At 40.8% G+C, this 19,851-nt stretch overlaps 1 protein-coding gene across 1 annotated transcript in view; it reads left to right on the top strand.

Moving 5' to 3' along the window:
• Positions 1–19,851, top strand: part of LOC135496013 (probable RNA polymerase II nuclear localization protein SLC7A6OS) — a 185,206-nt gene that overhangs the window by 267 nt on the left and 165,088 nt on the right. The window lies entirely within an intron of this gene.

Genomic DNA, 19,851 nt, shown 5'->3' with positions numbered 1-19,851 from the left:
AAGTGCAGATTTACTAGCTTCCAGCGATTCCATACACGCAAAAGCTTATTTATTACGAAATTTGAGATCAATAACGAAATATCTGGGGTGCTGCGTGGATGTTTTAAGCGTGAATTAATCTTGAAATCGCTCACTGAAAGATCGATGCAGACCAAAACAAATCCGAAGCGGCTCCCCATTTTCGCGGGTATTGCGCATGCGCGACTGATTGTTGTGTTTCTGTGCAGTGCATGATCCTAGGTATTGACCCAGTGTTTTGAACGTAATTAGAGAATTGCTTGCCTGTTTAGGACGCATTTTGGGCGCTTTCTTTGCGGAACGAAATGAAAATCAAAAATCAGAAAATTTCTTCTCTGGAAACGAAGTGACGCGCGAGAAAACGGGAAAAAACGGAAATTTTCTGATTTTTGATTTTCATTTCGTTCCGCAAAGAAAGCGCCCAAAATGCGTCCTAAACAGGCAAGCAATTCTCTAATTACGTTCAAAACACTGGGTCAATACCTAGGATCATGCACTACACACAGAAACACAACAATCAGTCGCGCATGCGCAATACCCGCGAAAATGGGGGAGCCGCTTCGGATTTGTTTTGGTCTGCATCGATCTTTCAGTGAGCGATTTCAAGATTAATTCACGCTTAAAACATCCACGCAGCACCCCAGATATTTCGTTATTGATCTCAAATTTCGTAATAAATAAGCTTTTGCGTGTATGGAATCGCTGGAAGCTAGTAAATCTGCACTTAGTGATAAGACCCGCGAAAACTGGCTCCTACATGATACCAATGATGTAGGCCTTGGCTAGTCGAATGGGTGTATGGCCCATTCTCAGATAAAGCGTGCAATTGCAATGTCCACAAAGATAGAAAATGAACTTGTTCATTGATGGTTACAAGGTATACCTTCTCATAGCACACGGTCCCAGGAACAAGAAACAAGTAATCAGTAAATTATGGCCCAATGGGTGACTTAAGAACCCACTTCGAAATGGACCATGTGGAAACACACTTTTTCCGTTGATCAGATACGTTACCGTATCTTAAATTTTGTTCCAGGTGTATTCTAGCAATACTACAGGTCGTTAATTGATGATTTTCTTAATTGAAAATAGACTATGATTATGGCGAAGCCTTGAGATCCATTTCGTGGCTTGTGGATGTGATAGCACATGAGAAACATGGCCGCAAAAACTACAGTCATAAACTAGCATTTCCCTGATGCTATGCAGATTGAAGAAGGCAATATTCTACTTAGTACTGTGCAGTATGTACTTCCAACTGGGGACCGTTTTATAATTCCTAGTAGTACCCTGATGTTCCGTGACTGATATAAACCGTTGGACAAAACATTGTCCAACATCCAACATGAATAAAGAGATCCGAAGTTCAGCATGGTAAATGAAACGTATCTGACAGGTTGGTTTTATCAGAAGAACAACTAAAGATGTCAGCTGAACGCAGTTATTTAAACCTAATCCAGTGAATAGAAAGTATTTCTCCCGTTGGTAAAACATATTTTAAGTATTGAATAAGAGTTGATGGCAATTTGTCGTACTTTTCAAAGCTCCTCGAACGTGTGGTGGCAGCCAGGCTCCACAGCCATCTGGCGGCAAGCAATATGTACAACCCAAATCAATCTGCTTGCCGCCCAGGCCATAGTGTGGAGACTGCGCTGCTATCCATTACCAACAGCGTTCTTGAGAGCTTCGACAAAAGAGACGGTGTCGCAATGGTTCTCTTGGACTTATCCGCTGCCTTCGACACAATCGATCACAAGATCATGATATCACGTCTACAAACTGTTTTTGGTATCCAGGGCAGTGCGCTCTCATGGTTTGAATCATACCTGTCTGATCGTCAATTCAGGGTCAAGGTCGGCTCTAGTTTGTCCGACACCTACAAGTTGCAGTCTGGTGTACCCCAAGGAAGTGTTCTGGGGCCATTACTTTTTTCATGCTACACCTACCCATTGGATGAGATCATTGCCAATCACGATATTAGCGGCCATTTTTACGCTGACGACACACAGAGCTGGCACGCGTTCAGCTTTTATGACTCGACCTCACTAGCCCAAGTGATCACTAAAATTGAACACTGTCTAAGCGATGTGCGCCTTTGGATGATGGAGAATAAGCTCAAACTAAACGACTTAAAAACAGAGTTTTTACTGCTTCGTTCTCCTTATCAAAATGACAAGTTACTGTTCAGTGATGTCTGTCTTAAAATCGGTGATGCAGAAATTCGTTCAAGCGAGTCGGCGCGCAATCTCGGGGTGCTTTTTGACAATAACCTTACTTTTCACAAACAAATATCACAGGTTGTTTCGTCCGGGTTCTTTTACCTGCGCAAGATTGCGTCAGTCAAGAAATATCTACCAGAAGACCTTTTAGGTGATCTTGTACATGCTTTTATTACATCTAGACTCGATTTTGGTAACTCATTGTACTATGGTCTCCCTCTCTGTGAAATTAACCGCCTCCAGAAACTTCAAAACCAAGCAGCCAGACTCTTGACGGGTACTAGAAAATATGATCACATCACGCCTGTTTTATATGACCTTCATTGGCTCCCCGTTCAACAACGTATTAAGTTCAAAATTTTAACCTTCGCTTTCAAAGCCGTGCAGGGCACCGGCCCCAACTATCTTCAGCTTCCACTCCAGCGTCTTAGGCAGGGAACCAGAGCTCACTCGGCTCCTGCCCTGGAGTGGAAACGATCCAAAAAAGTCACTGCTGGTGATAGAGCTTTTGGGGTCTGTGCTCCGCGGCTTTGGAATGCATTGCCCACACATCTTAGGCAGATTGTATGTTTTAAAAGTTTTAAACAATGCATCAAGACATATTTGTTTAAGGAAGCCTTTTATCACTGATTGTTTTAACTATGTTTTAAACTGTCCTGTAATTGTTTTAATCATGTTTTAAATGTCTTTCCTATTATTACTGTATGAATGTACTTTTGTAAAGCGCTACTGGCAATTAATTTTTAAGCGGCGCTATAAAAATAATAAATTATTATTATTATATTATTATTATTAATTTATAAAGACATTGTCTTAACATTCTTTATTTTCTGCGCTAAGCTTTTGATAAAGAGAACAATAATGGCTCAACAGGGCGGCTAACATCTAATAAATGAAATGTATTTTGATAAAATTTCAACTAATTTAGCATTATGGCTGGAACAGTAACTGTTTAAAATATCTCTCATCTTTAATTACACTATCCAATATGTCCAAAATGTTGCGCTGCTCCCAGTGAAGACAGGTAACGTATCTGATTGGAGCCAATTGCAGTCCACTAGAAACTGAATAAAACCCTCACACACTTTGAGTCACTCATTGACTTGCTTAAAGGGAAGCTATGGGAATAAATTGATGCAGCAAAATCAAATATATACCAAGTTACATGACAAACAAATACTCTACACCTGTCGGCTCGGGTTTGGACTGTATTTTAGCTCCACCCTCGAGTGTCTTGGTAACTCAACCAAGGTCCGAAGCCGAGGGTTCAATTTCTATTCTAAAATACCTCAAACTTAAAAAGATAGGCCACGAAAATAACTTGAATATGTGCGAATTTGGCAAATTCCATCCATCGCCGGCCCGGCCAGAGCGCCGGTAGCGCCGTTGTTTACATTATGTTACGGCAACGTTACAGAAAATGAGACATGTACATTTTGTACAGCGCGCATAGGAAGTCCGCATCGGCTCGCTCAAGTGATGCTAAAATCCGCGCAAATGGGCTATTTGGAGCGTTTTTCTCGGCGAATATGTGTAGTGCTCATTAAAAAACTTAGGGTGGTTGATGCTTCCTTGGCTGATTTGTGTTTGAAGCAGTGTTTTGAGAGCCTCAAACTTCTGAAGTGAGCTGAAATTCCATTGACGTGACGTGTGCATGGTTTCCACATTTTAGTGCAACCCGAGGGAACTTTGGTAGAGCATCTTGGTTGCGTGTCCAAAACACTCCGCTCTCAGAACGAGGCTTATGCATTTTCCATTTAAAAGTTGACTTTACGGTACCAAGGTATTTTAGAATGAATATCCCTAGATAGATAGTGCAGAAAATTGCATTTGAGACAAGACCACAATTGAGTTTTTAAGCCTTTTAGCAGTTAAATTGTCAATGTTTGACCGCGACGCATCAAATACTGCGTGAATCTGTTGTGAATCTGAAATTTTGATATGATACTCCGGACAGTCGGGCAAGTAAATGGTGAAAAATAAACTGGTAGTTGACTACGGAAATTTTTTGATAATCGACAGATTAGACAGACATTGATATTTCCACTCTTTTCAGCCAACTGGCAGAAAAATCTCAAAACACGCACCCTATTACCCAATTAGCAAAATTCCAAATTAATTTTTTCATCAAATAATTTCTTTATATCTGTAGACTTGCCACAACAAATATTTTTTCAATACCTCTCCAAATATGCACTTGAGAGTTAAAAACATGCACTCGTCTAATTGATAGGCCTCGACCCTCCAACCTATGAATATTCATTAGTGGTCTTGTCTCAATGAAGGTAGATTTCAGGGGTTAACATTTTGAGAATTTTTTCAAACTAATGTAGATGACATCCCACAACTCTCCAACAAAGGAAAGTGATATCTGGACATTTTTGGAGAAATGAGAGACATTTCCAAGAGTGGTACACTGTGCCAAAAGCGACGAAAGAGGACAAAATCGACAAAAAGTCATGATTTTGCAGCCAACAGCACCAAATTCAAAGACCAGCCCTGGCCAGAATAAGCAAGCTATGGAGCTGAAAATTTAGGATGTAATTTAGGAATATCTTTGCTGCTTAGGGCACAACTTTCAGAATCAAGGCCTAAGTAGTTTCAAAGAAATTGCAAAATGAATGGCAACACAACAAGACTTGTAAAAATGAAACCGAACTTAGACCGGTGATAGGTTGGCTCATATTGGGGTCAAATTAAGTTTTTTTCTCATTATTTTAGCTTGTTTTGACATTAAATCATCAACAGTACAATATTCTAAATGAATTAGAGTGATTTGAGCACATTCAAATTTTTCACAAAATTGACCCAAAATGTAGTGTAAATGGAGACAAGACCACAATTGATTTTTAGCTCACCTCTTAGCAGAGGTGAGCTTATCCCATACCGTGGCGTCCGTCGTCGTCGTCGTCGTCGTCGTCGTCGTCGTCGTCGTCCGTCATCCGTTAGCAGGGCACGTTTCGTAACTGTTAGAGCTATTGAGTTGAAACTTGGTACACATGTACCCTTATGTAATGACACCTTGGAGACCAAGTTTCGGTCCGATTCGTTTAATGGTTTGGCCACCAGGGGGCTAAACGTTAAAAGTGAAAATATGCAATATCTCCCTTAATAGTAGTCGGGAAATTTTGAAAAAAATATGGTAGGTACTTCTAGCAAAGGTGCATCATATATCCTCCGGGTTTTTGATTTGACCTCCTTTTCAAGGTCACAGAGGTCAAATGGTGTAAATTGGCCGTTAGGATGTAACGATGGCACGTTTCTAAACTGCAATGACTATTGATACCAAATTTGGTACACATTTACCCCTTAGTCAGGTGATCTCAGGGACCGAAGTTTGGTCCAATATGATTCACCACTTGACCACCAGGGGGCAAAATCCAAAAACCTTAAAAATGTGATTATTCCTTAACTTCTTGCCCGATTGCCACCAATTTGATATCATGGGTACATCTAACCACCATACAGTATATGTCACACAGGTTTTTAATTTAATCTTCTTGTCAAGGTCACAGAGGTCAAATGGCGTAAATTGGCCGTCAGGCCGTAACTATGGCACGTTTCTTAACTGCAATGACTATTGATCACAAATTAAGTACACATGTACCCCTTGGTCAGGTGATCTTAGGTACCGAAGTTTGGTGCGATCTGATTTGCCGTTTAGCCTCCAGGGAGGGGGCCAAATCCTAAATTCTTCAAAATGCCATTATTCCTAGTAATGACTTGCCCGATTGGCACCAATTTTATATCATAGGCACATCTAATTCTAACAACCATTCAATGTGTCACCCGGGTCTTCTTTGATTTGACCTACTTTTCAAGGTCACAGAGGTCGAATGTACTGTAAATTGGCCATTTTGGGGAAATTGTAATTGCTTGGACCTACATCAAACCTAACACTACATGACACAATACCATGCTCTTTATCCATCTTTCCTCCACATGAGGTGAGCACAATGGCCCTGGCCATTTCATTTAAGCCTTTTAGCAGTTAAATTGTCAATGTATGACCGCGACGCATCAAATACTGCGTGGGGTTCTGAATCTGAAATTTTGATATGATATTCCGGACAGTCGGGCAAGTAAATGGTGAAAAATAAACTGGTAGTTGACCACGGAAATTTTTTGATAATCAACAAATTAGACAGACATTGATATTTCCACTCTTTTCAGCCAACTGCTTGAACTGGCAGAAAAATCTCAAAACACGTCCCCTATTACCCAATTAGCGAAATTCCAAATTGATTTTTTCATCAAATAATTTCTTTATATCTGTAGACTTGCCACAACAATATTTTTTCAATACCTCTCCAAATATGTACTTGAGAGTTAAAAACATGCACTTGTCTAATTGATAGGCCTCGACCCACCAACCTATTCATGAATATTCATTAGTGGTCTTGTCTCATTTAATAAGCAGTTTGCGGGGGTAGCCATGTTTGTTCAAATCTCCCGGGTGAATGACGTTATGGATGCAGTGGGGTTTTTAGCTCAGCTGACAAAGTCAGCGGAGCTAGTCAAATAACTATTCGATTGGTGTCCGTCCTTCCTTCCATCCATCCTGCCATCCTTCCATCTAGCCATCTGTAGACAAAGTTGGGCATTTTGTAATCATACAACCGAGGCACTTCAAATCTAGTCTTGCTTATAAACACCGCAGAAAATGTTGCTTACGGAAAAAAACATTTTTTGACGCTCTATTCCAGGCGATAAAAGCTTGAAATAAAGTTGAAAAGGTCTTCATGATACAGAAGTTTTGATATAAAATAGATTAGTGTCGATTTATATCACCAGTTGGCGGTAGCGAGCAAAACTGTTGTTTGACCCCGGATTATTCCGCTTTAAATTTCCCACCGAGGTTACCTGGAGTACTATCAAGAAAATGGCGGTGACCTTTTTATTTCTACCGGAGCGATGATTTTGTAAGTGACAAATTTTCTTTTTTAAGCCTTACGGAAACGTATTTTGGTATGAAACTTCACACGTTTATAGAAAAGATCAACGAGAATGTGTTCAAATGCCCTCATAACTATGAGTTCAACGGAATTTGGTCAAAACAACCTTCGAATGGAGTCAACTTTCTTTGCGTAATTAAAGCGACGACCTCATTATTTATCGTAATTTATGCAGATCTGAGTCCAGCTGACGGGTGATGTTCTGATTTGTGTTCAAACTATTGGAAACTTCGGAAATTAGTTCTATTGGTTCTACTATTCTGCAGGAGTATATTATAGCAGCTAAAAGCACGAAAACTTTGTTCAGGTTTCTCGTCCAATCACGTGACCTCTCCAACACTCGCTAATGCACTCTTTTTTCGTCCACGTTTTAGGCCAATCTTCGGCATGAACATGAAATCTAATAAGCGCAGTACTTAAATCAGATGTTTCTCTCGCCTTGAAAACATTCCTGGGTGAAATCCATTGAGATTAGCCGAGTTAATCTACTTCTTCCGTCCTTAAAATCTCTGCCGCTGAATTCTATAAATAGAAACTATTAACATCGCGGCAGTGTGGTTCCCATTGTGCGCCCTCCCACTTCACACCATGTCAGGATGTTTTACGGAGAGGGAGGGCGTGCGGTAAGAAGAATGGCCAAAATGACGTCACGTTTTCCTGGCAATGCCTCTTGCCAGACCAGTCAAGCATTGGGAAAGCATCTTTAATTCAGACAACTTTAGAACTAGAAAAACGAATATGTTAATTTTCAAATTAAAAGCAGATTTCACCACTAACCAGTCAAATCGGAATACGACGGCGCAAAATGTTCTCGCTTTCCTCCTGCTAAAAAACCTTGTTCCCGCACTCCTATTTTAATTTATGCCAAGGAATATGATATGATCTGTTTTTGTCCCCCGGAGCCCTCGGAGGGGGATATGGAAATACCGCCCGTCCGTCTGCAGTGCCGCTCGCCGCTCGCCGCTTGGTGCTCGCCGCTCGCCGCTAGTGTTCCTTTCCGCTCTGTAACTTCTGAACGACACAATATTTTGGATTGAAATTTGGTGTGCTGAAAGAGGGCGGGCCAAAGGTGTGTCGCGATGTAAAATCGGCCGAGTTTGATTCTCGACTTGGCCACCAGGGGGCCAAAACCAAAAACACATAAAGTGTTAGAACTCGCTTAATATTCATCGATCTTTACCAAATTTTTATGGTAGACTAAGCTAGCAAAGGTTCACGATATATCACCTGAGTTTTTAGTTTCAGCCATTTTCTGGCCCATAGGGGGCGCTTTCTGAAAATCATGAAAATCCCCTTCCGCTCTGTAACTTCTGAACGACAAAATATTTTGGCTTGAAATTTGGTGTACTGATAGAGGACAGGCCAAAGGTGTGTCGTGATGTAAAATCGGCCAAGTTTGATTCTCGACTTGGCCACCAGGGGGCCCAAACCAAAAACACATAAAGTGTTAGAACTCGCTTAATATTCGTCCGATTTTTACCAACTTTTTATGGTAGAATAAGCTGACAAAGGTACGCAATATATCGCGTGAGTTTTTAGTTTCAACCATTTTTCTAGCCCATAGGGGGGGCTTTCTGAAAATCATGAAAATTCCTTTCCGCTCTGTAACTTCTGAACGACAAAATATTTTTGTTTGAAATTTGAAGAAAAACAGCTTTCTCTCTATTTTTTTTTGTGATTCATTTATCATTTTCACCAGTTTCTGATAAATAAAGGCAAATAACAATGAAAGTAAGTCTTTTTTATTCATTTATTGAAATATCAACACACGTTGGTCCGGTGTCGGAAAAAGTTGCTATACATAGCTTCAAAACTGCTATACAAGTCAAGACCTTGTATAGCAACTTTGCTATACAAGTGAAAAAAGTTATTTTGAGCCTTGCCACCAAAACTATGCAACTTGGCAACCTTTTCTGCAGCTCTGACTCCCATTGTAAACCAAAGGAGTAGTAAAACTTGATGATTACGGATCTTCGGGTTCGAATTCAATATGGCGGCATTCCAAGATGGCCGCCAAGGACAAATATTGGAATATGGCTGCTAGTAATAAGGATGTTGGCAGATATCATTTCAGTTTCTTAAACTAAGGCACTGGTATGATATGCGGCTCAAGGTCAGTCCATCTTTATCCACTTTGATGCAACCGCCATCAGGCGGCCATGTTGAAACCAATATGGCCACGTCAAACTCTGCCAACACCATTAATATTCTAACCAGGCTTGTAATATGTAAAGTCAAGGACTTAGTAAGCCCCCCTTTAGGTCGGGGGAGCTCCCCCGAACCCCCCTACGAGCATGTGTTAAGTGCAAGCTCTAACAACTACAGCTGTTACAATGGGGGGACACCCCCAAACCCCCCTCCGTCGACATAGGTTTTTACCAGCTTCCCCCCAAACCCCCCCCCCCCCCCCCGGTGGACAGTCAACTAGCCCTTCTGTGTCATACTGCTGGAGGGGGGGGGGGGTGCGATGGGACCATCCATATAGTTCCTTCCGACACATTTTTGTTTTGGTAATGTAATACATTGTGATTGTCCTTATTCACGGGAATCGTGCGTTTCCAGTGATATACGACACAAATAAATGGGTTGTCCTCATGCATTCACTTTGGAAACGCATTTTAAAATAGATGTTACGTCCTGTTAATGGGGCACGTCATCATCGCGTACATTTGGGAAAAACTCCCTTACGAGACCGGAGCAGACGGCTGAAAGTAGTTTAATTATTGGCCGCTAGGGTACAGAATGTACGTCGCTCACCCGAATTTTTCACGCAACTATAGCTAAATAGAGCTAGTTCTAGTTTGTGATTCAATTTGATACTTCAGATTTGGGCAGTAGACCAATATAACTTAGTCGTCAGTGTGGTTTTAAGCTGGAAAAACATATTTGTTTTTCTTAAAGTGCCTTTTTTGGACGGGTGTGTCAGCGGAGCTAGTAGTATAGCTGTTCAAATGGTGTCCGTCCTGCAATCCATCCATCCATCCATCTAGGGACCCATCTGTGGACAAAATTGGACATTTCTGACCGGGAAGGCCTAGCCACTTCGTTGATGGTGGTAAATTAGGAGTTGCCCAAGGTGAACTCAAAAAACGAAAAATCAGCGCGATCCGACCTGTATTAAGAGAATGAGGTCATTTCGCGTTCAGATTTCTTTCCCTTTTTACCTCGGTCCACAGAGCAAATATTGTTTTCAAATGTGGCTGAATATTTTTAAATATTTTTTCATTTTTTACTTTTAATGGAATTAATATAGTTTTCACCGCCAGTTGGCGCTGCAGGCACATTGCCTGAATTTTGGCGATTTCAAATTTGGCGGTGGCTTAACTTTTTTGCAAGCAGTGCCGCTGATTGGCCGATCAATAGAAGAGATGCCACCATTTAAAAATGGCGGTAGTCGCTGCTTCAATGAAGATGAGTGAACTTTCTCATGTTCAATCGGTTGATACTCTTTTAATCAACATGACCATGTACCTGAAATTTGTTTAGGTACTGAAAAGAGTCTATATAATTCAGATTTATCAATAGTTTTTTATAATATTGAGGAAATTTTGTGCACAAATTAGCGAAAGTTGGTGCTCGTCTCATGTCATTTTAGAGCGAGAAATTTGTTTCCGTCGATCTCTACCACTGAAAAATCGCTTGCATAGCTTCGAATTTTTGTGAAAATAAGTATCTGAACTTGGTTTCAAATAGTCTAGAGAGTTACCTTTGTGGTGATACATATGGTATGTGATAAATATTTGTGGAATTTGTGAAATTCGGTTTTCAAACGTGCCGATGATGCAAGCGATCTCGCGTGAATTTTGCAAGTCCTGATATGTCGACCGGGTGTCAAAATCACTCACCTAAATTCAATTCAAAGATCGAAAATGATATCTGAACTTAGTTTCAAATAGCCTACGCAATTATCATTTCGGTGATATATAATGCATGCATGTAATAATTGATTAATCTGCCTAAAACGCGCAATTAAAACGGCGAAAGATCGTGATAAACACTCTGGTGGTGGTCGCACTAAATAACGACCGGTAGGGCCCGGCGTGTGGCGGAGAAAAAAAGGTAGCGCCCGGAGGTTGAAACGGGATTTTTATGCACTTTTAACTGTATATATATGTTGTTTAGATGTATTTCTAACAGTTCTGTAACTTTGATGACCAAGCTTGCACCCAAAGTTGGTAAAATTGATGCTTGTTTATGGACTGCGCTAGCGACCGGAGAATTCGCCGTCGGCCATTTTGGGACGGTCCCTGAGTTGTTGTGGTTGGCAATTTATTTTGCAACAAATCTCGCCATTTACGTTTGTTTACAATTATTTTGAAAGTCACATTATGACATCGTAGTATGAATTCCACTGCAGTTTCGTTACGCAGCAATGCTCATGTCCTGTACTGTCTGTACACTGCGCTGTGCATGCATGGCTGTACTGTAGGCTGTCAAAAAGACAAAAACGATAGCCTATAGGACAGGCTTAGAGTATAACTCAACAGGCCCTCATGATGCATTTGATGGACACCTTATTTGATAGTACCTCATCATTAAGTCCACTAGATCCTGTTCTGTCACATGTCGTAGACGATAGACAATTTTCAAAATGTAGTACACCACTCGCTCATCTTTAAGCCCAACTTGGCTCACATCATGTGGGCACGGTTAGCTGTTGAGTGTTATGGTTCAGTCTGTGAGACTAATTTAAAGAGGTTACACTTTTATTTTGAATTGGAAAACAACCCCCAGGACTGACTTTTCACTGAGTGATAAGTGTGCCCTTCGAAGGTTAAGTCTCTTTCTGGATTTGCTTCCATAGATGCCTTGTTCAGGATATCATCTGACCGATGCCTGATCAAGCACAGACTGTATCCGGTGGTGTACATTTCCCCGTCTATGTCACCCTTTTTTATTCAGTCAGTGTTAATTTCTCTTCTCTTTTTTTACAGATTAACTGTTGTTGGTTATTGCAAGAGGAGTCGTTGGCACATTTCAAGTCCAGGAAAGCACTTGCTGTTCCCACATTCAGAGTAAGGTGTGCTTACTCGTTTTACTGCTTTCCATTCCTGGAGAGCGTTATCAAATATCTGCCGCAAGGCAACAAATAACTGCCGCAAGGCGCTTCAAATATCTGCCGAAAGGCATCAAATATCTGCCGCACCAATAAAGTTCATTTTATTAACCAACTCTTTATCTTCTTTTCTTCACATACAAAAAAAAGACCGTCCCAAACATTTGGCTGCATTCACTTCATCAATGTCCAGACAACAGTCGGTTCATTTGACCATCGTAAAGCACCAGGCCCCACCTCACAAAATACACTGTAATAATTATGTACCTTGTGTCCATGTGCATGTTATTAGTTCCACCTACCCTTCCACGCTGCATGAAGACAAGGACTCCACTCTTTGACGTCACCACACAACTCCTTGACGTCATCACACACCCCACTACTGCAACGGCAATAGAAATGACTTTACGTCATAATACCAGGGTGACGTCAACTCAGTACTTCAGCATGCACTGATATAGCAAGAAGGTCTTTCGCATCAGCACTTCTGCGTGCTAGACGTTATAGCTTCACGTTGCCTCATAATAACGGTACCGACACACACTTGGCCCTTGCCTTCACCTATCCATTTCAGCTGAGCGCCAGGCCCTTGGGCCTCTTGTTATGTCACGTGACCTCGACCATGTCGACACAAAATTGAAATAAACCACCCTTTTCTGTCATTATTTAGGACGGATATTTCTCTAATAAAAATATTAATATAATTGGCCAATTTCTTAGGCATATGATGTAGCGAATTCCCATGAAGATTTTAATTAATTTCAATTTAATTTAAATTAATTTCAACCAATGGGATAGCAACCACCACCGGAAGATCGCGGAGAAATCGGTAAACTCAACGGAGTTAATTCAGAAAAATACCAAAAAAAATTGTTTGTAGGATATACAATACTCTCTTTATTTCTCCTCATTCATTTACATTATCTACTCCCGCACACACGTGTATCTTAAGAGCCCCTCCTAAAGGGGGTCTTGATATATCAAAATGATCGGATGAGAGTAAGGACGCCAATCGACTGTTTGAAATGTGGCTAATAACAGACACAGAAAGACTAGAAGTGGTTTAAATCAAGTTCATACATTATTATTCAACTCATTTGCAAATTACAGATGAAAGTAACGGATAATACATCTCAAGTACCATCGAATGTAAGCGCTGCTTGACAACCGCAATCCCTCACTGTGCTGAATCTGCCTAATCGATCTCTTCATCCAACCAGATCTGAAAATAAAGAATAATACCTTAAAATAAAGAATAATATCTCAGTCGGTATTGGTACTTTCAATTATATCATTAATGTCAATGAGACATCTCCCCCAAGACTTTATTGGTTCAGAGTTACAGATGGTGCTATAGTACACACAGCTATAGCCAAACATGGCCTGGTCACTCACAGAACACTGTCACACTGTCACTAAAACCATGCAATGCTGAATGCATGAACCAGGAAATGAAAAGAAAAACATTGATATTTTCACCAAACTACCCAACAAAACCTTTAAATACAGAGCATTCGAGTCTCAGGACAGTCAAGAACAACATTAGTCAACTGTCACGAGATAACAAGAATGAAAACATTGTCAAAATATACAATAAACCTACCCAAACTGACTGAAATCAGCTGACTTTCTAATGCTAATTTAATTGGAAAAGTGCCCGGATGTTACGAAAATTGGGCATGCGCCACCATCGGCCAAGTTGGAACTACAAAATAAATTATAAACTCTTGATTCCGCTGGAGATGTCAAATTATTTTCATCAAAACGGAGGTTTATACTTACAATTACCACTAAATCCGTTTAATTATCATTTCTATGAGATTTCAGAAGGGATAATTAGGTGTTGTTTAGGAGTGTCAAATCTTGAAAATGCCTAAAATCGGTAAATATTGACGGAATTTCATCCGGTTTTGGACGAACAGCAAGAGTTTCAGCAGTAGAGTTCATTTCCGGATAGATAATTTACATAGGTCATATGCCCTTTTGCGGAAAAGGCGCCAAAGATTTGACGAGCAAGTGGCAGTTGGCCACGCCCCCGTGCTGTCCTCATTAGCATAATGTTATGGCGGACGTGATGATCGCCACGGCGGCCCAAGTTGTGGGTAATTTCTAATTTCTCCCCACATACTCGATGAATTTCATTGAAATTTGAGACAATGAAAGATTAGATACCTGTTTACCTTGGGTCTTCCTGGTTTCTTCATACATCATCGATAAGACACCGAAATTAACCGATCTTCAAGAGGTGTGAAAAGTTTTTTTCGTCATTTTCTGTGCGTGACGCGAAAATGCGCTAACGGAACGTCGAAAGTCACGTGACCTGAACACCCTACAGTGTAAAGTGATAGAAGTGAACACTTCTGTGCTTTAAGGCTTCATAAAAGAGTTACCTAAAAGCTGCTAAAACCCAAAAACATGCTTGACATTCTGGGGTAGGAAAATGTAAAACATGGTTGACACTAAAAGGGTTAATAAACTGAACAATAGAAATCCAAAGTAGAAAAGATACAGGCTAAACAAACATGCACCAGAATAAACACCGATACATGCACTAATAATTTTACCAGCAAGTATATACTGAAAAGTCCGAATTGCTTAACATAATATCAATATCTCTGAAAATTTGGCTTGATTCTAGAAATGACAAATACACACTACCAGTGTTCACCAAATCATTCACCATACAAGCTATACGAATATAACATATGACCTGACACTAAAGCAAGTTTACACACATCTGTGAGTTGGAGGTAATGCCGTTATACCAGACAACTACAGAAAAATTTACATTAAATTGACCACTTTGTAAAGACACAGATTCAGATAACTTGGTCATATGCATGGCACAGAAGAGCAGATACACAGACTGCTCACCAAACTTCATTAAATTGACCACTTTGTAAAGACACAGATTCAGATAACTTGGTCATATGCATGGCACAGAAGAGCAGATACACAGACTGCTCACCAAACTTGATAAAGTTTCCGAATTAATGTCACATTCCACACCGTCTTTGTATGAAATCACAATATGCAACACACGCGCAAGTTATTTTCAACTGAGTTGCACAAACACACTAAATTGACAATGTCCAAGAGTCCTATATTAGTCTATCCTCGATAAAGCATCAGCAATCACATTGTCCTTTCCTCGAATGTGACTTATTTCGATATTGAATCCTTGCAAGTACATACACCATCTCATAATTTGAGCATTATGATTTTTCATTTTATGAATGAACACCAAAGGGTTATAATCTGTGTACACAACCATTGTATGCGATGGAGAATCCAGATACACCGAAAAATGCTGCAGAGCGAGGATCAACGCAAGACATTCTTTCTCTTTTGTAGAGTAATTTAACTGGTACTGGTTCAGCTTTTTGGAAAAATAACAAACAGGACGATCGACACTACACTCATCTTCCTGCAAAAGCACACTGCCCACGGCCAAACCACTGGCATCAACAGCCAACTTGAATGGTTTAGAAAAATCTGGAGCGACAAGTACAGGACTGGTCATCAAAAGTGCCTTCGCCTTTTGAAAGCTACTTTCGTATTCACCACTCCATAGATATGGAACCTCCTTTTTTAACAGATTGGTCAGCGGAGCAACTATTTGAGATAGGTTGGGGCAAAAACGCCGATAAAACCCAACCATACCGAGAAACCTCATCAGAGACTTCTTGTTTCCTGGAGCAGGATACTCCAACATAGCCTTCACCTTGGCTTCTATGGGTCGAACAAGGCCTTGCCCAAGAACGTGGCCGAGATAGATCACCTGACCACGGAAGAACTCGCTCTTGACCAAATTAATTGTGATGCCAGCATCACTGACTCGCTCAAAAAATTACCGCATGGCAGCTAAGTGTGCATCAAACAAATCGTCACCAAGTATAGCATCGTCCTGAAAACATTCAGCATTGCTCATCCCCGCCATCACCCGATTCATCAAACGCTGATAGCTAGCTGAAGCATTTTTAAATCCCATCGGCATAACTTTATAACGATATAAACCAGTAGGAGTAGCAAAAGCCGAGATATCCTTGGCCCTGTCAGAGAGAGGGACACCCCAATACCCCTTAAGCATATCAAAAGTGCTAATATATCTAGACTTTCCCACTTTTTCAATGCAGTCATCCAGCCTTTTGTTCGGAAAACAATCCGTTTTTGTGAGCAGGTTTACCCGGCGGTAGTCTTGAACCACCCTGTAAACTACCATCTTTTTTAGGGATTAAAAGACAAGGACTGGAGCATTCACTATGACAAGGCTCAATAATATCATGTTCCAACATATGCCCTACCTCTTTTTCAAGAGCTTGGTTTTTAACAGGACTATTATGATAAGGACCAATTTTTACAGGTTTTGCATCACCAACATCAATATCATGCTCAAGAACATTAGTCTTAGTAGGAGCATCAGAAAATACTTGAGAATATTCCAGTATAAGACTCTTGACAGCATCTCGTTCACGCTTGATCTTAATATGTGCTAACTTTGCATCTAAGTTTTTTAATACATCTGAGTTCTTCAACCTTGGAACATTGTCTGATACGTCTTCATCACAACAACTCTCGGGCACACAATTTAATGCAACCGAGCCAAGCAAAGTATCAGTAGCATAGACATCAGGACTGTGATACGCTTTTAGCATATTGACATGGCAAAGTCTAGTCTGTTTCACCCTGTCTGGAGTGGAAATGACATAGTCAGTGTCACAAACCTTTTTGATAATGTTGTAAGGGCCAGAATACTTGGCCTGGAGAGAGTTACCCTGAAGGGGTAGAAGAGCCAATACACGGTCCCCTACTTGAAAATTTCTCTCCTTGACTTTTTTGTCAAACAAAGACTTCATTTTTGACTGACTGGATTCCAAATTTGACGTTGCCATCTCAACAGCTCTAAACAACCGGTTTCGAAATTTCGAAACATAGTCTAGAAGATTTACACCACGTTCAGTACCAACATCTTCTGACTCACAAAGCCACATTTCTTGGAGCAACTTCAAAGGGCCTCTAACCTCGTGCCCAAACACCAACTGAAAAGGACTAAAACCTTAAGATTCCTGAACACATTCTCTAACGGAGAAAAGAACCAGTGGGACTCCTTCATCCCATGACTTTTCATTCTCATAGCAATAGGCAGAAAGCAAGTTCTTCAGTGTAGAATGGAACCTCTCCAAGGCCCCTTGAGATTCAGGATGATAAGGACTGGATTTTACATGCTTTATTCCAAGCTGACTCATAACCAGTTGAAAGATTTTGGAAATAAAGTTAGAGCCGTTATCCGACTGCAAAGCGTCCTTTGGCAGGCCTACCCAACTGAAGAACCTGATCAAAGCCTTTACAACAGATCTGGACGTAATGTTACGGAGAGGTATGGCTTCAGGGAACCTTGTCGCTGCACACATGATCGTTAACAAGTATTGGTTTCCACTAGACGACTTTGGCAAAGGGCCAACACAATCAATGATTACCCTGCTAAAAGCCTCCCCAACAGATGGTATCGGTCGAAGGGGTGCCTTGGGTATTGTCTGGTTTAGCTTTCCAACAACTTGACAAGTATGGCCCTCTCTACAAAATTTTACCACATCCGATCGAAGACCAGGCCAAAAAAATGGCTCAAAACCCTCTGATACGTTTTTGTAATACCGAGGTGGGAACTCATAGGGGCGCCATGAGCAAGTTTAAAAATTTTTTGCCGGCAGGACAACGGAACAACAACTTGATGTCTTACCCTCCAGTCATCCAACTTACTAGCATCTGGAGGACGCCAACTCCTCATCAAAACACCACCTTGTTTAAAATAATAAACCTGTTCATCTACACTCGCAACATCAACAACTTTCTCAGCGAGCTTACAAACCTCAGGGTCGCTTTCTTGATCCCTGATCAAATCTTTACGGCTGAACATAAATACATCATCATCACGTGAAATATTTTCATCAAAATGCTCAGTGCCTGCAGGTGAATCTAAAACACCCGACACACCACCAGTCTGCTCAACAGACTCAAAAAGATTATTCAATGGTACACTCAAATCATCTTGTGCAAAGGCAGACAGCCTTAGTCTTAGACCTTGTGACAACACAGCTTGTAAAAAATTTCAGTGAATTCCTTTCCCAAACCATCACAATCACACACTGAGAAATCAGGCTTAACCTTGACAATGGGGTCTACAGTAACTTAACCACCTGCTGAATCATTGCCTAAAATAAATGACACGCCACTTACAGGCAAAACAGGCCGCACACCAACTTCTGCAGCACCTGAATACAATTCAGACTTCAGATTGACATTATGCAATGGTACAGAAATGAAATCCCAACATTCCACGCCCTGGATCAGAATGTTTTTACCTGTGTGAGTCTCATCACTCAACTCCAAAACACCCTCCAGCAGTAAAGACTGCAGGAGAAGCTCCTGTATCTCTCAAAATAACCAATGGTACACAAAAGATGAGCTTGGAATAGAAATATAGCCAGTTGATACAAAAGGTAAATATTGAGAACCAACATTGCAAGTATGACGGTTGATACTACGATCTACAATGAGTGCACTCTCACTTGGCATCTTTGTGTTCTTTCTTTTTTAAAACTGGACAGTCAGCCATTTTATGGCCTTCCTTTTTGCAATAAAAACACCTACTATCTCTTGTGCCCTTAATACCTGACCTTGGCTGAGAAGAGGCTGCCCCAGACTGACTAGAAAAAGAAGAATTTACCACAGGTTGTGAAGATGCAGCTGCAGGCTGACTGGAACTAACTGATGACTTCCTGGCATGCGAATATGAGGAGTAAGCACCCCTCTTACCAAATACATGTTTGTGTCTAAGGTAATAATCATCTGCTAGCGTAGCTGCTTCCTCTAAATTCTTCGCTTTGTGTTCATCCAAGAACATTTTGATTACTGAAGGCAAACACCGTTTGAACTCCTCAACTAAAATCAAGTCTCTCAAAGAACCATACTCTTTGGCACTGACTGAAGTACACCACTTGTTGAACAAGTCTTCCTTTTCCCTAGCAAACTCAACATACGTGACACCATCAGCTTTTCTAAGATGGCGAAATTTCTGACGGTAAGCTTCCGGAACAAGCTCATATGCTTTTAAAATTTCCCGTTTTACCACCTGATAATCAGCTGACTGACCGACTGACAAAGATGAATATGTTTCCAGGGCTTTTCCCTTTAAAACACTCTGTAGCAACAAGGTATAGACCTCCTCAGGCCATGCTAAACTGTGGGCCACCTTCTCAAAGTGCAAAAAATATTTGTCGACTTCCTTTTCATTGAAAGGAGGGACTAACCGGATATGCTTGCTTGCATCAAAACCAGATGCATGCCCTACCGAACCAACATGTATACCGGGGAAAGCAGTAGCCGTTCTCACCTCTAACTCTTTCAAACGGATCTGATGATCAAATTCTAACTTTCTTTGTTCAAATGCAAGTCTCTGTTGTTCGAGCTCTAACTCCTTCAATCTAATTACGTCAACAACCGGTTCATCACTGCCAATAGGTTTTTTGCCACTTGCCACACCAAACACTTCAACATCTTTTACAATTTTCTTCTCCAGAAGAGCAGATATCAAAGTATCTAAAAC

The sequence above is a fragment of the Lineus longissimus genome, chromosome 11 (assembly GCF_910592395.1).
Source record: "Lineus longissimus chromosome 11, tnLinLong1.2, whole genome shotgun sequence".
In the NCBI taxonomy this organism is placed as follows: Eukaryota; Metazoa; Nemertea; class Pilidiophora; order Heteronemertea; family Lineidae; genus Lineus; species Lineus longissimus.
The sequence above is the reverse complement of the archived record's forward strand: the minus strand, read 5'-3'. Positions and strand labels throughout refer to the sequence as shown.